The sequence below is a fragment of the Lycorma delicatula genome, chromosome 2, assembly GCF_047948215.1.
Source record: "Lycorma delicatula isolate Av1 chromosome 2, ASM4794821v1, whole genome shotgun sequence".
NCBI classification, from domain to species: domain Eukaryota; kingdom Metazoa; phylum Arthropoda; class Insecta; order Hemiptera; family Fulgoridae; genus Lycorma; species Lycorma delicatula.
In genome coordinates, this window is record NC_134456.1 from 176,454,843 (window position 1) to 176,478,626 (window position 23,784).

Sequence of the window (23,784 nt, forward strand, 5' to 3'; positions counted from 1 at the left end):
GTTTCAGTTTCTATTATAAAACATAGATGGACTGGTGAATTTTTCTATAATGTCTAATCTCATTAGTTAGTAAATTACACCTTTTTCTTTCTTTTTCCTGTTTAGCCTCCGGTAACTACCGTTTAGATAATACTTCAGAGGATGAATGAGGATGATATGTATGAGTGTAAATGAAGTGTAGTCTTGTACAATCTCAGTTCGAAGGAAATTACACCTACTTTTCTAAATCAAACAGCTGTTTACCAAGAGAATAGTCTACTTCAAAATTAAATATGTAACTTCAAATATAAAATGTGTAATTATATTATATAAAAATAGTCTATTAAAATTTAATATTTTTCAATTTTGAACAACATCGTTGTTTACTATGCTGACAGCAGCAGGTTGATGACTGTGTTTGTTGCTTGAACTTTGTTCTAAACTTATTAAATCCTGGATACATATTGATAGTTAAAATAGTAACTTTAGTTTTAAATTCATTGGTAACAACAATATTTATTCGTATCACAATAATCGTGTCAGGCATGGTAACAACAACAATTATAATTATTTTTCTAAGTAAAGTATAATTTTTACTTATGATTATAAAGAAAAAGTATATGCCAATTTGTTACTATTATGTATGTTCACTGAATAGCTTGTAGTTTCATGGTTAGCTTTTATAGTTCTGATCTTTTATTCATGTTAATGAATAGAGAGTAGTGATATGATATTACATTTATTATGGAATCAATGTATGTGTGAATCAAAGGTTAAAGATATCTATTTTCTTATTGCATAAGAAAATTTCTCATTTCTTTTTTTATTTTCTTATATTATTGTAAATTTTAACATTTTTGCAAGCTACTTGTTTTTCAATGTTACTTACAGTTATACAAAATAAAGTAGAATTTTTTTATAATTTGTAAACTGTTATAGTTAATTATCTGTAGATATTAGGCTACAAGTCAAGTAATGTCAATGTATGTTTAGTAGTGTAATAAGAAAACTTATCCTTATACGTAAGTTTTTTACTATATCAAAACAGTCCTGCATTGACTCCAGCCATTCTTTTTTTTTTTTTTTTTTAGATTAAATACAAAAATTCAATTTTTCTTAAACTCTGTTTACAAATTACACATAATTTGTGTGTGTGTGTGTGTGTGTGTGTGTGTGTGTGTGTGTGTGTGTGTGTGTGTGTGTGTGTGTGTGTGTGTGTGTGTGTGCGCGCGCGCGCATGTGTGTTTTAAGAACTACTGAATAATCATAAAATTTCAGCAGAACTAATTAAAAATTTAGTGAGAGATATTTTAATATAGTGGAAAAATAACTTTATTTCATTATTACAATTAGACACATTTATTTGAACTACTAATTATTATTAAAAAAAAATATCATTTAATTAATTTTATTTGGGAATAGTTCAACAATGAATTATCATTGTACTGTTATTTGACTGGTACTGGAGTGAGAGATGGGTTGGTAATATTCTGCAAATTTAGACCGCAGAGTAAGAATGTTTACAAGTTATACAGCTATAACAGTAAATTTTATGATTTATTAGAATGAGTAGAAATTTAGGTTTTCCATTAAATTTGAGTATATTAACAGTATGGTTTTCCATTAAATACAAGTATATTAATAGTATGATAACAGTATAAATTGTAATTTAAGAGCAAACTTATGTATGAAGTAGTTTAGTTATATTGAAAAGAAAATTAAATACACTTTTTCACAGCTGGCATTTTGTATATTTGCATACTAATATCTTGAGGCAAAAAATTTTTCTCTTCATTAAGAGACTGAATTGCACAACAGACAAACTCTTTTGTGTACAAAAGTGTCCTTAGTGTTTTATTTTGTTTAGGCCTTGCTATTAATGTATAATACACATGATTAGTTATATATATAATGTGTATAGACATATTTAATAATATTAGATATATTTAGTGATCTCTAATTTTGTTGCAACACTGTTCTAAAATCGGTATTTTATGTTTATGGTGCTTAAATAATTATATTGACCAAATATATTATATTGTTATTTTTAATGGATTGTATTTTATCTTTTAAACCTTTGTAAATTGTAATTCAAGACAACTTTAATAAAAATGGCACATTTAAGCAGAGTGTGCGAGCTGTGCGATGGTACAGGGCCTGGTGAATTGATATTTTGTCTGTTCATTTCTGTCAAGGATCGACACCTATTTGCGCAGCTGCAGTGTGTGATGTGATCCATGTGTACATATCTACTTATAACAGACACATTTAGCCGTTTAATTAAGATAATACTGTTAAAATTTTGGGCGTTGATGTTAAATCAATCTGTTTCTGCATCCATTCTAGTGATGTAGGTAGTGTGTACTGCGTAGTTGTGACTAAGATTTATATTAATACTGTCGTTAAATTATTTTGTAATCTACTCTATATTTAATTAAGAATGACTAGTCGTGAAAGAAACTGTGGAAGAAAATATCCTAGTGAATATGAAAATAAAAAAGCGGCTAAAGAACATCAAAAAGATTCTTTTAATTAAATCTATGAAGAAATCTCCAATTATTTCATCTACTTCCGTGAGGAATACTGTTGATAATAAGAATTCCGCAATAACACAAAACTAAGAACTATCTGTCAAAATAAGAGAATGCAAAGAACCTGATACATCATGCCAAATAATCACAACTGGAAAACATGAAAGTGGATAAAAAAAAGAGAAGGAAGTAGATGAATTATTTACCACTGATAACCCAGCCACGTGGAAATTATTCAGTCATGCTATGAGAACATTAATCATTCAGTGTGTTCCACCATTTATTTCAATCTCAAATAATTTTCCAAAAGATGCAGATGAGATATTTTTCCATAACACATGTGAGAACAGTGGCAAATGGAGACAAGTAAAACAGAAGATGGCTTGTATATTCCAAATCTTCAGACAAAATATTTTGTTTTTATGGCAAGTTATTACCTAACTCATATGATTCAAAATTAAATGATTGCTGATATGGAACAACACATGCAAAATAATATTGTAAATATGACATTACAAGCTAAATATTCTATTATACTTGGCTGTACTCCCAATGTTAGACATCTAGAACAAATATTGGTAATTTTTTGATTCTTGTATGAATTTAGAGGAAGTATTGAAATTTGGGAACATTTTTTAACATTCTTAACAACTAACTGTACAACTGATAAGGGCAATTATGAAAAAAATTAAGTCACTTTTAAATGCATTAATTTATCAGACTGTCGAGGGCTACGTTATTATAATGTCGCAAATATGAAAGGTATATATATAAAGGTGTTCGCACTTAACATTTTAAATAAAAATGAAAATGCATTTTATACTCCTTGCGCTTGCCATAATTTGAATTTGATTTTAGGAGACGTTGGAAAATCATCACTTATGGTGATCAATTTTTTTAACGTCATGCAAAAATTATATACCTTATTCACTGCCTCTACACCATGCTGGGATGTACTGAAACAATTCGTTAAGCAGTTAACCCCAAAGCCACTTTGTGAAACAAGATGGAAATGCAAATTAGAATCTGTTAGAGTTGTATTCTAAATTCAGCAATTTATAAATGCCCTGGAACAGTTACCTATAATTGTATCAAATAACAATATTAAATTAGAATCGATTCTGTTTATTCACATTGAATTTCTACTAAGCATAGCTATTTAGTATGAACTGTACAATCGATTAAAAACGCTTTGAATTATATGAGGAACTTGAAAAATCATTTGGCATTCTTTATAACACGAAAAATAACTTGCATATAAGTCGTCGTCGTCGACAACGGTGGCGGGCAGTCCAGCCGCCATATTGTGACGTCACACATAACGTACCATATATATCTGAATGTATTTGTGTTAAACTAGTTTTTTTAAACAACAACGGTTTTCATTTCGATTTGTATTTGTTTTGTAATCTTAGATGATAGATACCAGTAAGTCTGCAAAAAAAAAAAATTAGTTTAAAAAAAAATAATGATCATATTGTTGTTGCATTTCCACACCACCCAGGAGGTAGCAACCGCGGCGCATTGAGATTTTTTGTAGAGTGATATCTTTCCCCAGTAGGCCTACAAAACACTCATCTACAAAAAAAAAAAAAAAACATCTTCATGATATGTCTTTACAAGACCGCGATACGATAAACATCAAACGCAGATGATGGATACCGATAAACCTGCACAACAGATCTATCTGGAAAAAACCGTTAACTTTCATGTATGTATGCGAAACAATTGCAAGTTTACCAGTATCCATCATCTACGTTTGATGTTTGTCGCATCATGGTCTTGTAAAGAAATACCATGAAGTAACATGAAAAAAATGATGGTGTACCAAAGATGGTGTACCATCTTTGTTTAACACATTATTAGATTTTAATTTATGTACCCCAAAATTTTCCTTTACTTTCCTGTATGCTCTGTCTATTTTACCAATGTTCATTTCTCTTTCCACTTCTGAACACTTTTCTTTAATCCACTCTTCTTTCGCCAGTTTGCACTTCCTGTTTATAGCATTCCTTAATTGCCGATAGTTCCTTTTACTTTCTTCATCACTAGCATTCTTATATTTTCTACGTTCATCCATCAGCTGCAATATATCGTCTGAAGCCCAAGGTTTTCTACCAGTTGTCTTTATTCTGCCTAAGTTTGCTGCTGCTGATTTAAGAATTTCCTTTTTAACATTCTCCCATTCTTCTTCTACATTTTCTACCTTATCTTTTTTACTCAGACCTCTTGCGATGTCCTCCTCAAAAATCTTCTTTACCTCCTCTTCCTCAAGCTTCTCTAAATTCCACCGATTCACCTGACACCTTTTCTTTAAGTTTTTAAACCCCAATCTACATTTCATTATCACCAAATTATGGTCGCTATCAATGTCTGCTCCAGGGTAAGTTTTGCAGTCAACGAGTTGATTTCTAAATCTTTGCTTAACCATGATATAATCTATCTGATACCTTACAGTATCGCCTGGCTTTTTCCAAGTGTATATTCTTCTATTATGATTTTTAAATTGGGTGTTGGCAATTACTAAATTATACTTCGTGCAAAACTCTTTAAGTCGGTCCCCTCTTTCATTCCTTTTGCCCAGCCCGTATTCACCCACTATATTTCCTTCCATGCCTTTTCCATTGTTTGCATTCCAATCTCCAACTATTATTAAATTTTCATCTCCTTTTACGTGTTTAATTGCTTCATCAATCTCTTCGTATACACACTCTACCTCATCATCATCATGGGCAAAATGATGACGGCATATAGACGTTAACAATCGTTGTCGGTTTAGGTTTTGATTTTATCCTTATTACAATAACTCTATCGCTATGCGTCTTGAAATACTCCACTCTCCTCCCTATCTTCTTGTTCATCACGAAACCTACTCCTGCCTGCCCATTATTTGACGCTGAGTTAATTACTCTAAAGTCCTCTGTCCAAAAGTCGCCTTCCTCTTCCCACCGAACCTCACTAATTCCTACTATATCAACTTTACCCTATCCATTTCCCTTTTTAAATCTTCTACCCTACCAACCTTTTTTAAGCTTCTAACATTCCACGCTCCGACTCGTAGAATGTTATTTTTTACTTTTCTGGTGACCCCTTCCTTAGTAGTCCCCACCCGGAGGTCCAAACGGGGGACTATTTTACCTCCGGAATATTTTACCAAGGAAGGTGCCTCCATTATTATTATGTGAAAATGCAGAGAGCCACATTTTCTTGGAAAAAAAACAGCTGTAGTTTTCCATTGCGTTCAGCTGCGCAGTACTCAGAGGACTGAGTGATGTTGATATGGCCGTTTAAGTCATTGTGACTCACGCCCCTAACAACTACTGAAAGAGCTGCTGCCCTCTTTCAGGAATCATTCCTTAGTCTGGCTCTCAACAGATACCTCTCCGATATGGTTGCACTTTCGGTCCAGCTACTCTGTATCCCTGAGCACTCAAGCCCCGTCACCAACGGCAAGGTCTCATGATTCATAGAGGGAGCCAGCTATTCTATTTGATTCATTTTTTTCATACAGGAGGGATTCTCCCATAACAGTTCATATTTATTAGCGCCGTACCATAGTGTACAACCTTTTTTCGTTTTCAATAATGATTTCACAGGAGCAAAGGTATTTCGGTAGTCCACGTCCCCTGTAACCAAATTTCTTACAATCGACGGTATGTATTATTTCATCGTCACAGTGAATAGAGTGGGCGAGAAGCATCATAAAACTATATTTACAAATATGCGATGCAATAAATCTCAATTCGTTAACCGAATCGGTAAACGTTTTCATCACTACTATATCAGCTCGCCACTATAGTGAATCTACACAATCCGTCTGCAGTATCGATTTTTAAACAGTCTAAATATTCCTTTAATCCGTTGTGAAGTTCAGCGTATGTGGCTGCGTAATTGAAATGCACTCTAGCCGTATTGAAACGATCAACGTCCACACTTATACTTGTAGCGTGCGGAAACGCCGCGGATGTAAGTTTCGTTAAATGTCGCAACGATCTTACACGACGAAAATAATCTAACCATCCACACCGATGTGGATATATCTACATCCATCGTTAAACTGTTAATGGAATTAAGTATTAGTTCCCTTTTAAACTCCCTATACATACATTTACCATTGTCTTCGTCGGTTACATTTCTACACCACCCAGGAGGTAGTAACCGCGGTGCGTTAAAATTTTTTTTACATGAGTGAAATCTCTCCCCGATAGGACTACTATAAAACACTCGAATATTTCTTTTTGTTTCTTTCGCAAATGTTTGTACTTGATTTATTACAAACATTAAGCTAAGAGTGCTATGTCATTACGACATATTGTTCTTTCTTCGTGGGACAATAGACTCAAATGAGAGAGGAACGTTTTCCTTTATGCAGTTTCGACAACGCACCAAGTGTTGAGTCGAGTCTATCGTTTCGTTGCAGCAACAACATATGATGCGCATTTCGTCGAAACAGTAGTAATAACAGTTTTTAGCCAGTTCGTCTTTGTTTTTAGCGTCTGTATGTTCAAAAGTACGCAGACGATCGGCTTCTCTCGCCAGATCAAAGGACTTAGAGTACTTCAACCACTGCATGTAGAAACAACCGGTATGCAACGCACATTTTCCACACGCATGGAGGGTTGTGGTACGAACAATTTACGATGTAAGAATGTTTCGGTTTTGGTGCGTTTTCCAGTATTTCACATACGTCGGAATGAAATCGACGCAAGAATTCTGCTTTTTCCAGTCCTTTGGTGTATATCGTACCGAATTGTGAACAAAACGCCTTCATGATATCATGCAGTATACTGCCTCACCGTAATCCCAACTGATTTTCTGAAACTTTCTCTCCAACCATCCGACCATCCGTTTGTACTTAGACGGTAACTCAGACTTTGGATACGGCGATCGAAAGTGAAGAAGCATATAGCATTCTTCTCCGACAACAGCGAGTTCTTTGATTATAAACTCTCCACGTTTGCCGAGAAAGCCGTGATACTCGATAACTCCTTCCATGACGACTACTCACTTGCGTATGAGGACCGACGTAAGTTCTTTCGCCTTAATTATTACGGTATAATTACAATTGTAGTGGGGATACACACCCCCCTCAACCATAAACGCACCAAATATTTACTGCGTGCGATCGTATAAAGATTCGTATAAGTCATCAAAGGAACAGTAAATACCGTGTTTGGTTAATTCGTCCTTATTTAACACCAACGGTGTTATGCACGTCCTTTTGTCTTCTTGTTTTTCGTCGCTCCTCTTTGACGGTATCGTCTTCTTCTTATTATGTTTTTTCGTCCTTTTAATTTTAGTTTTTTAATCCGCTGACGATAGTTCGTACGGCTTATTACGCGGTTTCTTTTTTTTCTGTTCACCGCTGTTTTTTTTGTCGGCTTCGAAGATATTTTCTTTTTTCTTATTAACTAATGAAGACTGATCTTTCTTTTTTTTCCTGTTTAGCCTCCGGTAACTACCGTTTAGATAATACTTCAGAGGATGAATGAGGATGATATGTATGAGTGCGAATAAAGTGTAGTCTTGTACATTCTCAGTTCGACCATACCTGAGATGTGAGGTTAATTGAAACCCAACCACCAAAGAACACCGGTATCCACGAATCTAGTATTCAAGTCCGTGTAAAAATAGCTGGCTTTACTAGGACTTGAACGCTGGAACACTCGACTTCCAAATCAGCTGATTTGGGAAGACGCGTTCACCACTAGACCAATCCGGTGGGTTAATGAAGACTGATCTACGATATCGTTATGTAACGCCTCTTCAGCGATCGGTTACAACTGCTAATCGTCCGATGAACTCGACACTCCTCCTCCCTCCATGACTGACTCTCAGCTGTCGATCTGCATCGTCTGTCGTAACCTTTTTCTATACCATTGTGGTATTGGAGGGGGTTACCCCCTCCACCTCTTCTTCTTCATCCTCTTTTAGAATATCATAGTCAGCATCATCATGTGCATGTAACGTTATGTTAGGTAATGGGATTTTGGTAGCGTTTACCTTTGGTGTAACACTGTTGTCTTCGCTGAAGGTAGTGATGCCGTTACATTCACTATGGTTTTCTTCTTCTTCTTCAATGTGGTTTTGTCGATGTTTACCTTTGGTGATACTGTTGTCTTCGCTGAAGGTAACAATATTGCCTTCTCTGAAGGTGACGATGTAGTGATGTTGCTAACTACGTCAGCGACACGTTTTTCGAAGATGATGGTGATACGGTGGCGTTGTAAAAAATGGACACCTCCACGGATGATGAATTACACCATACTAATGGTATGTTAACCGGTGATTGTGCAGAAAACGTCACTCTAAACCGTATCGGTTTCATCGTTGTACAAGATTCATGCAAAAAGTCACCCAGTAATAGTGTTACAATTATACCAACTGTAATACCCGTTTTAAATACACTCGATGTTATCAACCATTTCGTAAACCGTCGCCACGTTGACAATATTTGCTTTTTACCTTCCTTTACCCGTCCATCTCCGCCACCACCGCCTAATTGATCGATCTTAAATACCTCCCGCATTACATAAGTTTTTTTCACTATTCCAGCGAGCGGAGTGTATGTGACGATGCTATCATGTATAATGAGATAGTAGGCGGTCGTGTTGGCCGGTATATTGTATCGAAATCGATACGTACATCTACGGTTCCTGTTTTCAGCAATTCGTTCTGACGGGAACAGTCGATAACTATTAACGGTACACTGGTCTTGAAATCCCCCAAACTGTAAGCGGGACACTCGTCCTCCGGTTTGTTGTAATAACCGGATCGAAAGCTGGCGAACATTTCATACATCATATTCACATCTCCCTGTAGATTGTCGTACGGATAGTACTGCGAATTCAAATACAGACGAACGTTTACCAAATCGCACATATCGAAGAGCGTCAATGATTTTGTAGCTTTATCCTTTCTGCCCCTCTGTAAACCGAATATCACGTATCTCGGTTTCTCCGTTTGCGCACATGTCTTTACCGCCCATGAATATATGTTTGTTTGTGGTAAAGCTGGATATTCGTGGATCTGCCATGTACAAAAGGCTATCGCCAACGGTCTATCTCGTTCTACTACCTTCAACAAATGCAATCGCATCGTATCGGCAACGTGAACATACGGAATCTTCCACGCTAACTTAGTCACTTTCAACTTCGAATCGGGCGCCTCTTTGGACGACACTAGTGCGTTCACGTCGCTAGAAGATCTAAGCAAAACCAATTCTTGTTTGACGTTCAATATTATGTGTTTGTAGTCTTCGGCGAAACTCATCAGCATACGCAGCGGTACGTAGAAATAAAATCTTCCAGTGGTGTCATCCAAATCGAACTTATCTGTCGCTTTGAACTTCCACCCGAAATTTTCCATTGTATTTTCATCGCTTTTACGCAACGAAAGAACATTCTTTATCGTTGTCGTTATTCCTAACTTTTGTACGCGACACATCTCCGTGCCGTTCATCTCGTATCATATCTCCTCGAAGAGAAACGGTATCGCGTTGTTTGTTAACCACGATACCGTTGTCTTTTTATCGCCCGCTTTAGTAGTTAACGTCCCTTCGACCATCAAATAGCTTTTATGCGTAACGTGTACACATCTTGTTGGTGTATCGGTAACCGGTTTCATCGTTGTTGTTGTAAGTCGACGAAGCGTACGGTAGATGGGTATGATATTCGTACTATGTGATCGTGTTGTCGAACGAAACACTTTCACCGACGTCCAACATATTCGCTCCTATCGCTGCCATTACGGTTCACCAAAACTGTAAAACCAAGTTTTCGAAGAAACACGTTACGCGATGTTAACGCTTTGGTGTTTGCACGTCGACTGAACGTTTTGCGCGTCGTTTCGCTACTAGTACCACCGCTATTGTATATTAACCCCATTTATTGACTTTCCTTTTACTTCATTTTCCTTTGTAAATGCAATCTCACCGTAATTGTTTCACCCCGGAAATTTATCGGTTTTCCGTCTTGATCGGTAAACTTTATAGCGATCTCGTCTAAGCTCTTCGTATTCACCGGTAGATAGATTATATTCTTCGGCGATTCGAAGAATCGTACTCTTCCACCGCCGAACTTTGCTTTTAACTTTATCGCGTTTGTAACCGCCAATGCCGTAGCCTTTTCCGCGATACTCAAGTCCTTAGCTTTAACTCTTTCCCAAGCGCTATCGGCTAATTTACGATCTGCTGCCGCTCTTCTTTCGTTATCGCTGTACGTTGCGTATGCGATATCGTGTTCTTTACAAGCTTCGTCCAACTGTTTACACCGGGATCACCTCTCTTTAATCGTTTTTTAAATTCGTTCCCGGTCCGCAGTACTGATATCCCGGAATATGTAACTCTATCGTAATAAATCGATCCCTTTGTTTACAACTGTACCCACCATCTTTTTAATGCTTTATCGCCAATATAAGATCCTAACGCTCCTGCAGCCCCTGCTGTTAGAGTTAACAGTCCACCGCCTCGTTAAAACTGTCTATTCGTTTAGATCTTCTCACCTTACCCTTTCGAACAGAAGAACGTTTTGACCTCCTCACTCTTGCCATGTCGGACAGACAATGAACTTGTTTACAACATTCCACCATCTTACATTGGATCCGTGTTCGGCAATCGTACCATATTCTTATTCACATCATCCTCTTTCGTTGTCATCTTATCTGTTTTTGTATCCGAGACCGAGGGACGTATCATATTTTTATTCACATCCTCATTCTTCATTGTCTTATAAGCGATCGGAGGACGCTCATATTTTTTGTCACATCCTCGTCCTCCTTTGTATCTTTACTACTTAGATCTGTGTTTTCAGAATCGCTTTGGTGATGTTTGTCAGCGGTTAATACACTCATAAGCGTTTGTTGATTTAAGTTTCTGTTAGCGCTGTCGTTAATGTTTAATAGAAATTTGTAAAACCTAAATAGTGTGTCATCGATATATCCCTTAGTCGTTGTAAGTAATCTTTGTATATGTAATTCCATATCGTCCACGTAGGACTTTGTTGCAAGATCGGTGCTATTCTTAGGTATGCCAGCGTTAGTGATAACAGATTCTCTAGCGTCGACTATCTTCTTTTCATCGACCGTAAAACTTTGGCTAAGAATACACTATTTAGATCACTATGCATTACGTACTCTTCCGCCAACCCTTCCCTCAACTTTTCCCTCATAATATCGACATATCCTTTAGTCGCGAGGTCAGTCAACTGTACAGGTGCCTTGGCATTCGTTATAACACTTTTTTGGATATCCACAACACCGTTTTTACTCGTTAAAATCCAATTTGTCACTTTATACAATGATTTTCGTTGATTTGACTTCACATTGTCTACGTATGACTTTGTAGTGAGATCCGTACTATTAATTGGTGCACCAGCATTTGCGATAACGCATCCTCTCGCGTTAATTATCTCATTTTTATCGAAAAGGTTTAATCGAATCTTGTACTCTATCGATTTCCATTACCAACTTCGCAGACGACAACGACGTCGACGACGATGGCATACCGACCTCGTTCTTGTTCGACATCGTGGTTACGGATGATCGGAAAACAGTCGATCACATCACCATCCTAGTTTCACCGATCTAAAGAACACTGCGTGTATTTTGGTTCTGCGTAGGAAACGTATAACATCGATTAACGAAACATTCATTCTCGTCGGACGTTGATTGGCCTTCGCTAGTAATCATCAACAGAACAACCAACGGATAGTCACGATTCATTCTTTTTACATGACGCCAGCATCATCGGTCTTTATTTTCACAGTAGTTCACTTTACGACAAACGTAGTTGCCGCAAAACTTCTGACGGTCGCTAAAATATTTGGAACACAAGTTGTTTTGCGGTTTTTGTCTAAAACGTATCGCATTAGCATACGGTATACCGTCCTCGTAGGTGTGTATGCTTGCCATTGTTACCTACTATCAACTGATCTCTTTTACAAAAACATCGAAGCCTACTCTATATCGTCCGCCGTTGATATCGCTCTTCTTATCCACAACCAAAAATCCATGACTTTATCTCCATGCAACACAACACAGACTTTTAAACCGATCGAATTTCATATCGGTATTTACATGATCTTGATACATGTGACGTAAGTTGAGATCGTCTTGTTTGAATATAAGAAGGAGATTTGCGTTGTCCTGCACAAGGTGCTTCCCGGCACTTGAATATGTCTGTGTCAAATAAAAGCTGCCGATGTTGTTGTGTCGTCCCATCGCAAAGTACTTGCGAATTTATGTTGCTTTTCGCAAGCTACATTGTCGAAAATCATTATCCAGTTCGGTTCCGCTTCGTCAGGCGCCATCACATGTTTTCAGAGTAGGCAAAATAGCCGATCTTCGGAACACCGGTCATGACCTGTTCTAGAAACGTATATTTCGGTTGGTACAACGATTTCGAAAACACGTAAATATTTCTGAACCTTAAACCGTCCGGAGAGAACAAGCTGAATAGAACATTTGTTTTTTCGCAAATAGACGGTCCGCAGATAATACATCTGATTGTATTCGGTAGAAGAGGACCATGACGAGTTTTTTCCCTCTCCGCTCCCGGCTCCTGTATATTCGTCAAAGTTTTCAAGAGTAATATTACCAACCTGTTGACGTTCCAACTTCATGTTTATGACTGATCGATTCACCGCACCAAATCCGCCTTATGTATCCAACTGTTGTGTTTTCCGTCGAACCCTTGCCATTTTACAAATAGCTTATCGCCTTTTCTTCGTAAGACTTTCTCGACTAAATACACATTATTTGTAACGTTAGTTTTAGTGAGCTATTCAGCGTAAAATTTACAGCTCACCACCTCACTGTGAACATCGATCAACGTGTTCGTGTACCTATGTACGATAAATATTTCGTTCGTCCAATTCGCTAAATATCCTTTGGCGAATGTCTTATTAAATTTGCTTATACGCACTCGATCGCCGACATTGTATTTCGGTAAAGTAGGCTTTCGATAGAGTACCGTATTTAATCGGTGTAAAACGGCGGCTTGGTTTCGCTTATTTACATCTTTCGGTTTCATTCCGATAGCGCGATGACTGGTGTTGTTGTATTTTGCGATCAATTTTGGTAGTAATTCTAACTACTTGTAGGTTCCTTGTTCGGTAAATTTTTCCACATCATCGTTTTCAGTGTTCGATTAACTCGTTCGACTATCGACGCTTTCTTATCCGAATGTGTGGAATAGTGAATTTATATTGTACGAATGTAATAGTCGTTTAACCAACGGATTGTAAAACTCTTTACACAAATCGGTTTGAAAATGACGCATCTTGTGTTTATCCGAAATAGTTTTGAGGGCTTTAGCGATCTCCGTACCGGTTTTAGTTATAACCGGTACGGCGAATGCTAGTTTAGAAAAACAATTTATCATCGTCAATATGTATCGATAGCCTTTGATTGATTTAGCGTACTGTCCCATTTCTACAAGGCCGGCTTGAAAAAGGTCAGAAATATTCTTAAGTTCGACACGTCTTGTAGGATAGTTTCGTCGAGCCTGTCGGTGGAGCTCTTTAGCTATTGACGCTTTGACGTTCATGGCTATAGTGATAAAAAAAACGTAAGGCGCACCTTATTTATTTTTTACATTTCATCGGATAGGGATCTCAATTGATTGGCAGGAACAACGTGTATGATTGGAAGCTACAATGGTTTTATAATACGTTGTGAAGCTGTTATTCATTACCTCTTCTGTAACGTGAATTTCTAGTCACTTTCAACGCCGCCTATTTCCGACATGTAACATGTAACATCGTGACATTGTTGACAGGTTCCCGAACCTTTGTCACATCGGTGTAAAACGACATAAACCAGTCTGAATGTAAACCTTTGAGACTTTAAATATTTCGAAATATTAATGGTCGGTATGGACCTTTTTTGTGGGATTTTACACGGGAAACCTATAGATTCACGATATGTCTTGGTGAATGTTAGATTTCGACACTCCGCAATTAGTATTGAGGTTATTGTAACACACATAAGTAAACTCCATTTCATGGAGCAGTTCTCTTTAGATGTTGTCGCAATGGTGTTCATTGTGATACTAAATACATTTTATTTGTATGGAAGGGAATATATAAGAAGGATCTTTATTTATTTATTGTTTTTTTTTGTTTACCCGCCTCACCACTCTTATATCCCGGCCTTGGCACCGGCCGTATCGATAACAATGATAAATCATTAATCGATCTGCACATGTGTAGATCGGTTAAAGATTTAATGTGTGATCGATTCGGGGGGTTTAGGGTGGCCCTAAAAAGAGCCGTTTTACATTTTAAACGGTTACCCGAAAAACGAACAAGATGGCACACACCGTTTATGTTCAACATATGGATGGTCCGTCTCTTCCCACTTCCACAAGCGTATTCGGCAATGGTCACATCTGACCATATCATCAATACCCTCGTACCTGAACCCATGCATAGCTATGATCAGGGGGAAAGTAACAGATTTTTCATATGCAGCCATAACGGTGTATACATCTTTTTGTTACCGTTTCTAGTAACTCTGTAAAACGTATGTACTCTATCATAAAAAGAACATTCCATTATGATTGAGTGTTAACCCAAGAATGAATAAAGTTTCGAATAATATTTTTTATCTCTTAAAAAAATTTACTTGTTTTATTTTCCAATTATTTTTTATTTGAATGCAACTTCCGCTGATAAGAAATTTAGTTTATTTTAATAATTTTTTTATTATTATGTGCAATGCAATTAATTTAACAAATAAATTATTATCATGTATGTGCGGTGTATGACTTTGATAGTCCTGTATAAAATAAATTATCAGATATATATATATATATATATTTATGTTTTATAAAAAAATAAATTGTCGGTAATATATACTTTTAGCTCTCCGTAGTTTAAATATTTTTTACATTTCATATACTAATACAAAGAAAACGCATTAAATGCAATTTTAAGATGTTTATCTTGTCAGTAATATATACTTTTAGCTCTTCTTATTTTAAATAATTTATTACACTTCATATACTAGTACAAAAAAACAAGAACACGCATTGAATAAAATGCAATTTTAACTGTTATTATCTTGTAGAAATATTTTAGTACAAAAAATAAATTGTACGTTACAAATTATAAATAGGGTGGTACTTTTATCTCCCCTCTTATTTTCTATTGCGGATGCAATTATTAAAAGAAATAATATTTAAACTGTTAGATAGCGACAAAGAAAAAACCGCATATTGCAATTACAATGTAACATACGATATTTTTTTATTAAAATGCGGTTATATATAGTGCGTTTATCTCCCCATTCTTTTCTTTCATGAGAATGCAATTAAACCAACTGCACAGTCATATCTCTGTGTCTTTCTATTTGCATTTAACAAAGAAGTATTATTTCTCTCTCTTTAAAACCCGCATTCCAATTAAACCAGCTGTACAGTCACATCTCTCTCTCTTTTTATTTGCATTCAACAAAGAAATATTATTTCTCTCTTTGTTTTGATGCATTTTAAATTATATTTATTAACTGTATATAAAAGAAAAGGATAGACTATTTATTTTCCATCTCTTTATTGCGATTAAACTACATTTCATTTTTTTAATCAATTAAAATTACATATAACTTATGTATTATGAGTGTGTGTGTGTGTGTGTGTGTGTGTGTGTGTGTGTGTGTGTATAGAATGGTATACTATTTTATTTGCGATTAACAAAGACAGAAGAAATATACATACATAATATATATACATTTTCTATCTTCTTCTACTCACTTATTTATATATTAGCTGCGTGCAACATAATTTTATATCAATCTTGTATTGTACTCGTCTTAAATATTACTTAAATTACTTAATATATTACTTAAATATTCATTATGTCCGGTGATGATGTAAATTGTAGGGAGATAGTGGCGGGGGTTATGATCTCGATCGCTCCCGTGCGCGATTTGAAAAGAATCGGGATCATCGTACAGAGGCGTTTTATATTGTAGTGGACTTGGTCCATTGCCTCCATCGCCTAAAACGACTGTTTCTAATGTATATACGGGCCAATGAACATTTGGTGGAGGCGGAACGACTAGCGGAGGCAATGGTACCACCAACGCCTGCACCTATATATTGTAGCCGATGATTAGAAATTATGATGAGTAGGGGTGACAAAGTATTATAGTAGGTGGTAGGGGATATTCAGTCAAGTATTGCATATATATAGTACACCCAAAAGTGAGACATTATTCACTTGTTATTACATCACCATGCCGGTTCCGTCATTAGCATACAAGTCATGGGTGGCGATTATAACGAACTATTTACGATCGCCACCCGAAACGAAGTGGGAGGAGGACGAAATGAAAGATATGCTCAGGCATATCTTTCGGAAATCCTTCATTAAAGACGATGCGGAGCAGGAGTTATGGAAGGTGGATGAAATACCACAAAACACCGGTTACAGCTTTCCTTCTTGGAAATTACATTCATCCCCATCACCTATCACGGACATAATAGATTCTTTTTTGTTTGGCGAAAGAAGATACTTAACAACGATGGTTATGATCACCAAATCGCGTACCGAAGGTGAATGTATACATATACCGTATTATGATGTACCTTTACCATGGGAGCGACTTGGTCGTAATAATCGAATACGTCTTAGTACTGAATGGTGGGAACCATCCAGTCCTACTAAACTAAAACTCATCTACTAAAGTAGATGAGTTTTTTGTTAAAATAAGAAATACACATCATTTCAATTAAGAAAAACTTTTTTATTTTTTTTCTTACGTTATATATATTACATACTTAGATAAAAATTACGTTTTTTTAATTATGTTTATTACATCTATTTACAAGTATATAATTCTTATATTACATGTTTTTTTAATAACTACATTTTTTTTATACAATAAATACAATATATATATGTTACATACTTTACATATATTTTTTTCTACAATAAATACCTTTTAACTACATTTTTTAAGTATTTTTAATAAATACATTTTTTCTACAATATATATATATATATATATATATATATATATATATATATATATATATATATATATATATATATATGTTACATACTTTACATATATTTATATACTTTTATACTTTTTTTCTACAATAAATACATTAGCATATATCATTTTTTACATTTATGTGTATATTACATGTATTTACAGTTTGTTTTTTTAATTTTTATTGTAAAAAAAGTGGCAATAATTAAAATAAATAGTCGTGACCGTGGGATATGAAGACATCGTGATCGGTTCTTGGTCTCTTTTGTTGGTTAGGGTTATCAGAGGTTTGGGGCGGTTTACGTTTAGTTTTATTTACACTGTAATGACCGTATGGTCATTACAGTGTAAATATTACTGTATTTATCTTGTTTTGTAAAATGAATCGTTTGTCGTACGGTGAAAGCGACTTCTTAGACTGATTAATGGAATGGATATTGTGCAAAGTGCTTCTGATTCCATACGCACTTGTGTACGTAACCTTATCTTTAAAAAGACTTTGTTTGTACAGCTCGTGCCTAAGATCATTTGTAATGGATACTCTAGGACTACCATTTGCAACATTCTTCTCCTTCTTGTCGAATTCGAGAGTGCTATACATCTTAGCACGAAGACCGACAAACTCACGAATAGCTCTTCCATTCATCTCGTCCTTAAATTTACCAAGGCGTTTCTTATTGGTATTACTATAACACATGTGTTCGCGGGGGTAGTCTAAGGTATCGAACCAATCTATATCGTGAAGAATATCGTCGTAAACGTTATCCGTCACGATATGATACATCAGACTATCCGTATCGGTCATTAGAAGCTTTATGTTATCACCGTACTTTTCCACCATGTAACCATAGTGGAATTCGTACATGATCACCTTACTAATGTCCAATACAGTAAATCCGATGTATATCGGACGATTGAGGAATATTTCCGTTTTCTTCAGACTTACTCTCACAACATCTTTGTTATAGATGTACCAAGCTTTAACTCTCTGTTTCGTTATCACCTTTTCCAGTTTATTCTCGTTAGCGATCAGGTGGAAGTCTATTCTGTTACGAACGTTTTCCAATGACTTACCGTACACCCCGTTATTCATCAACTTAAAGAAGTCTTTTTCAAAACTGTTTCGCGCTTGTGCACGCTTTTCGGTATTGAAATCGATGTACGGTTTCAACCAAGGCGATTGGGAGAATTCCAGAACTCTGTGAACATGGTTCACATTCAAACCAAGACGAGCGTACACTTCTGATTTCTGTAGTGTACGACATAGTGTTCTTTGTCGTACAATGTTGTCATTAATTTATTTACAGGACATTTTTGTACATCCTTCAAATAAGGAGACATTTCGTCGGATGGTACTAGTCGTTCGGGCGCAAGAGGGTAATCCTTATGGCGATCGTGTAAGTGTTGCGTAAACTCGAGATCCACTTCCAATATATAGCCCTTTTCTCTACGATCGTCAACATTGTTGATGTCGTGATTGTCACTACTCAACCACCTAAAATTGGCATATGGTAAGGTTTCAACCATGGCTGTCCCGTAAAGGTTGTTGCAATAGTATTGAACCCAGGACGTGGGTTCGGATGGGTCATACTGATCTGGAATGTTTGGATTGTTCGCATTGGCGTACCTGTTTGAAATCATGGCTACACCGCTTCGTGTACCTTTTTCAACAAACAGATGCATATCTATGTCGGTCAACAGTTCCAATTTTTGCTGGGTAAATTTTGACATGGCATTCCACGTGAAATGGGGGGTGGAGTAAAAGTGACAGGGGTCCAAACCGTAATATTGCATAGACGTATTCCGAAAGTTTTCAAACACGTCCGCCAACAATAGTACGTCGCTAAGAAGGTACGTGGTAATCGCCTAACATATTACAGTCAAACGTTTCCCACACGTTTTGGGCATGGGTGTAAAGGTCGTCTGTTATGTTCTCTCTTCTTGGCGTGCTGTAGAATGCCGTCTGCGGTGGAAGTTGGGTTTCGAAAAACTTGTTTACATGGGTCATGTATTCGTAGACTTTTTTTCGGATTAAGCAATCCCTTTTTTTTGGTAGCCGGAAGCAAGCGGTGAGTGTTTTAAAAACAACGTCTTTGTTCTGACTACATTTTTTACAAGTTTTTCGAGGGACGACGGAAGGAATTGTAAAGAGTCCAAGAATCTCAATGGTCCGATGGACAGTGACTGTAATCGCTCGGATGTGTTGGCGATACAGTTTATTCTGTGTTGGGTCTTTGTATTCTTTAACTATATGGTGACTATCGTATCCGCGGAGGTTATGAAAAAATACCGGAATATGCTGGGTGCGTTTACAATTTAAATTTCGCTCGTTATGACATGCACCGAGAAACAGTCCTGTGGTATGCGAGTGATGACGTACACGGTCGTCGTTGAACTCACATTGACAAAGAAAACACTCGGTAGCCCTTTAAAATGTTTCCGTTTCTTCGGGCGCCATCACCATCGGTTCTCGCTCGGTAGATTATACCTTCACAAATCTACCCTTCCTCATCAACGATTACGGACGGAAGATGATGGGCTATTTTATCGATAAAACTAGACAGGGTTTAGGGGTGGCAGTGTCCATCGGATGTACAAATGATTCAAAGTCTGCATACACCGTATACGGAACGCGAAGCGTGGACGAATTATGCATTCCTTTTGGTTGTACGGGTTGGGTAGCCTTACCCGTTGTGCACCGTGTTGCTTACACTCGATCAGATGTTTGTCTTCATTTCGTGCGACGACACGTGGGTTTGATGAACTAAAGCGGTGCAAACAGTAAGGACAGTATTTGCTGCTACAGCGACTCTTTGTGAGACCCGAAAGGAGTCGAGGAAGTCCGTGTTTACCTGGTTTGGTATTAATCAGACAATAATGCAATTTTCTCTCGTTTTCCTGTAAGCAGCAATAGGTGTATGCAGTTCGTGATTTTCGGTAACGCGCATCGGATAGACACGATCGTTTTCATCCTCATACCCGTAGACATTGAAGCTTATTGTGGGATTTAACAACTCGAAGCGATTAATATCTCTTACCTGTACGGGATATAATATCCCAGTCATATTAATATCACGCTCGTACCTAGCATACCAACTACGACAATAGTTACAACCTGGTTGGTCATGGAGGTATGCTAACACAGACCAGAGAAAACATTTCTGGTCGTGTGGATTCTTTACGTTAATTATTGCCTCTCTTTTTACTAATTTGACCGGAGTACGTATAAAGGAGGAAGAACCACCGTTTAGCGGACGGTAACGATCAATATTAAGATCTAAAGAAATAATTTTATGCATTACCCATCCGCTACCGTTGTTGAAGTTCGTCAACGTCTCGATGATTTTTTCAACGGACTCCGTCCACTGTTCATCAACAACGTTGGTGTTCTCCTCCATATTTATGGTAGTTTTCGTCTTTTCGTGCAAATATACTTTTGTATATGCCGTCTCTACTCCGCCTTCGAGCTTTGTTAGTTCGACATTTGCCGCAACGTACCTGTAAAAAAAAATAAAAAAGGTATTAGTATGTTTACAACTATATATTTTTTTATAGCTGTAAAATAAATAAAACATATTGTTAATATAACAAACAATAATTGATAATTGTAAATAGTTACCATTTTACGTTGCCGTCGAAACGTCTCCTTCTTCCTTCAAACGGTTTAGGATATCAGTCTGGTATCGTTGAAGTGTTGACAGAAGGTACATCTCATCGAATTCAGTTAGGTCCCATCGAAGACGGATGACATTATCATTAATTGTACGGACGACGACTGAATTAGATTGCATTTTTTTGATGATTTCTAACAAAAAAAAATATTTATAGTAACATATGTTTTTTTTTAGATAAACTCCCATAGTAATTATTTTTTTTGTATGTTTCAGTGATAATTGGTGATACATGAAGATATATTTATTCGTTTTTAAAATTATTATTTATTCGTTTTTTATTATTTTTTTATCATTTATACACTTTTATATTTATTCGTTTTTTTAATTATTATTTTTTGTATTTATTCGTTTTTATTATTATTTTTTACGTGATGGAACATGAAGAGATACATTTATTCGTTCTTTTAATTATTATTTATTCGTTTTTTTTATTATTTTTTTATTATTTATTCACTTTTATATTTATTCGTTTTTTAATTATTATTTTTTGTATTTATTCGTTTTTATTATTATTTTTTTATATTTATTCGTTTTTTAAATTATTTATTCACTTTTATTATTTTTTTATATTATTATTAAATTTCTTGTTTCTACTTGTTTTTTATCATACCATGTCATATTTAAAATAAAAAGAATTCATATGTATTTAGACTTACCTAAACAGCACTCTTGCAAATAACACTCTTGTAAAATAGTATTCTTCTTACAATCGTTGTTCACTCTTCTTCTAATTTGCAAATTATACTTTTATACAATCGAAGATCGCTCTTCAAAATAACGCTTTCACAAGCAAATATTACTTTTTTTTTACACTCGTTGTCTCTTCAACAGTTAGTGAAAAAATGACTAAATGTTGCGAATGCTTTATATATACACGTGGAAGGAACTGATTAAAAAAGATGTAACCGTTTTCTTTAATTATCCATTTTAATCCGACTCGGTCGGTTGTTCACCAGTGTGAACTGGTTTGATGCGGTTGTATACATCACAGGTCGAGGAGGTGGGTACTGGGTTTCAGTCATTGTGATTGGTGGATAGCATGGCAGGTGAAAAAAAAACTACTCCACCTAAACTAAAATCATTACGTCATTTATTCAGTTGAGCGTTGGATCGTGCACGGTAAAGATGTCTGTGTCCGTGGACGCACGCACGCGCAGTCATCGCATGACAATATGGTGAGTATCTTACTTATATGCAACTTATTTCACACATTTTAACTTTTAACGACGTACGAAGAAAGCGACCAGAAAAATGGACCAATGGCTTCCTTCTTCACCACGACAACGCGCCGTGTCACACCTCGCTTCTCATTCGCGAGTTTTTGGCCGAAAAAAGTGTTCCTGTCTGTCCAAATCCGCCATACTAACCGGATTTAGCACCATGCGACTTTTGGCTCTTCCCAAAAATTAAAACTGTGCTTAAAAGAAAACGTTTTGACACCATTGCTGACATTGAGAGGGCCACGACCGAGCAGCTGAAAGCCCTTCCGAAAGACGCCTTCCAGAAATGCCAACAGTCATGGAGTCAAATGGGATAAGTGCATTGCTAGCCAAGGACAGTACTTTGAAGGAGATTAATTCAAATTCTATGTAACCTTATTACTTTTTTGATTCACCGTATTTTTTGATCACACCTCGTAATACAAATGGTAAAGTCAGTAGGTGGGTGGAATATATTGAAGAGTTATACGGAGGAAATGAATTAGAAAATGGTGTTGAAGAGGATGAAAGGGGAGAAACAATACTGAGATCTGAATTTAAGAGAGCATTAAAGGATTTGAATGGGAGAAAGGCTCCTGGAACAGACGGAATACCTGTAGAATTACTGCACAGTGCAGGTGAGGAAGCAATTGATAGATTATACAAACTGGTGTGCAATATTTATGAAAAAGGGGGAGTTCCATCAGACTTCAAAAAGAGTGTAGTCATGATATCAAAGAAAGCAGGAGCAGATAAATGTGAAGAATACAGAACAATTAGCTTAACTAGCCATGCATCAAAAATCTTAACTAGAATTCTGTACAGAAGAATTGAGAGGAGAGTAGAAGAAGTGTTAGGAGAAGACCAATTTGGTTATAGACTAGAAATGGCATTTGATAACTTAGACTGGAATGAAATGTTCAACATTTAAAAAAAATTAGGGCTCAAATAAAGAGATAGAAGAACAACTGCTAACATTTACATGAACCAAATAGCGTCAGTAATAATTGAAGAACATAAGAAAGAAGCTGTAATAAGAAAGGGAGTCCGACAAGGATGTTCCCTATCCCCGTTACTACTTCATCTTTACATAGAACTATCAATTAATGATGTTCAAGAACAATTTAGATCCAGAGTTACAGTACAAGGTGAAAAGATAAAGATTGTACAATTTGCTGATTATATAGTAATTCTAGCTGATAGTAAAAAGGATTTAGAAGGAACAATGAATGGCATGCATGAAGTCCTACGCAAGAACTACCGCATGAAAATAAACAAGAACAAAACGAAAGTAATGAAATGTAGTAGAAATACCGAAGATGAACCACCGCATGTAAAAATAGGAAGAGAAAAGATTATGGAAATAAAAGAATTTTGTTATTTGGTAAGTAGAATTAATAAAAA

The 23,784-nt window shown here is 36.1% G+C and overlaps 1 protein-coding gene across 5 annotated transcripts in view; it reads left to right on the top strand.

Moving 5' to 3' along the window:
• The window catches only part of LOC142319439 (transmembrane protein 117-like), a 215,734-nt gene extending 194,225 nt beyond the window's left edge, over nt 1-21,509 (top strand). For 4 of the 5 annotated variants that reach the window (XM_075356720.1, XM_075356723.1, XM_075356721.1 and 1 more), the window contains one exon: nt 106-2,030. The gene's annotated coding sequence lies outside the window, so the exon portion shown is untranslated. Of the gene's footprint in view, nt 1-105; nt 2,031-21,394 lie in introns of those variants that run through there. The other variant, XM_075356722.1, reaches the window with a different exon arrangement.
• Nucleotides 21,510-23,784: the final 2,275 nt, after the last annotated feature.